Source organism: Arabidopsis lyrata (assembly GCF_000004255.2).
Source record: "Arabidopsis lyrata subsp. lyrata unplaced genomic scaffold ARALYscaffold_3, whole genome shotgun sequence".
Lineage (NCBI taxonomy): Eukaryota > Viridiplantae > Streptophyta > Magnoliopsida > Brassicales > Brassicaceae > Arabidopsis > Arabidopsis lyrata.
This window is the reverse complement of record NW_003302553.1, coordinates 5,193,305-5,194,776: the sequence shown is the minus strand read 5'-3', so window position 1 is coordinate 5,194,776 and position 1,472 is coordinate 5,193,305.

Genomic DNA, 1,472 nt, shown 5'->3' with positions numbered 1-1,472 from the left:
TTCTGTGGATGCTCGAAAACGGTGATCAGAGTCACATATTGGAGTCTCTAGATGACTTTGCTCATCTCTATCTCTCCCGTTGATTAGGTTTAAACGTGATTTTTGGTTTGTCATGACAAGTTTCACTTGCTTATCGTTTTTCGTATTAAACTTGTAATCCTTGTTTTATTCCCCTGAAATGTATAATAGTCAGTCCACCGACAGGCGACAGGTTAGTGAGTTCTGTTGGTGAATAAACAAGACATCTCACCAAAGTGTGTTTATTCAATTTCAATTGTTGTTTATACGTTTTTCTTCCAAATTATGACCTATTGAAATGATATGTTTACGATGGCATGCCATTAGCATTAATTATTTAGATTTGTTTTATTTATTTAATTTTTTTTAAATGAAATTCATTTCTCATATATTTAGTAAAAGTCTTTACAAAATCTTTCCTTATCTATTTAAGTAAAGATTTTGAAATCAAATATGTTCTCAACAATTTACCAAAAATCTTTACACAATCTTTTTAAAAATCTCGACTTAGTTAATTTCTGAATTTTATCTGTAAAAAAAAAAAATTAATAGTAACGAGTGACGTAAAAATCGGGAATGTTGATATTATAATTTCTTCTACTTTTTTTTTTCATATAATGAAAATTATTTTTTAGGAATACTTTCTCAAAACTTCTAAATAAAACAAAAGTTTTTAAAAGATAGCTTCTCTTTTTGCGGGTCGACACGCAAATCCGCAACTCTTTACGGATTTATCTGCATGAACCTGCGACTTTTAGTAGATAAAAATATTATTCAAAAAAAATAACAAATGATGTTTAATTTTACGGGACAGGGTTATATGGTGCAACGGGTTTAGATCGATATTAATATTACATAATATATTATGGATGAAATCTTATAATTAAAAATCAAAATTTAATTATAAAATCAGAAACACTAAACAAAATAAATAATATTAACAAAACAAATATAACTTAAAATTTTGCAAAATAATTTTTTAGTTATAAAAAAAATCGACCCGTGGGGTAAAATCTAGTGTTATAGAAGCGCAAAAAAATCAAACGATCAATAAACAGGGCTACTGTATATTGGGCCTAAATGAAGTCCAAAGCCTGAAGAAAACAACTAAACACAAAGTTGCCATCAACAATGATCTTAATCAGAACCAGAAAATATAAGGTTTCTGACATTAAACCACTAACCCATAATTAAATTAAACCAAAAGCGCTTTTAGTTCCTACAAAAAGTTGCAAACTTTACTCTTAAAATATAAATTTGATTTTCCAAGCTTAAAAAAAGATAAAGGTTCTAACTTTACTCTTCCATGTTCGGAAAAACGGTCTATTTTCCCTCGAGAACAATCGTATCTGGCCAGATAAAACCCGATCTTTGAACTCTGTCTATATACCCATGAAACGGAAGTTAAATGTTTATTTCCCCACCAATTGAAAGTTCGAGAGCTTAATATCCAT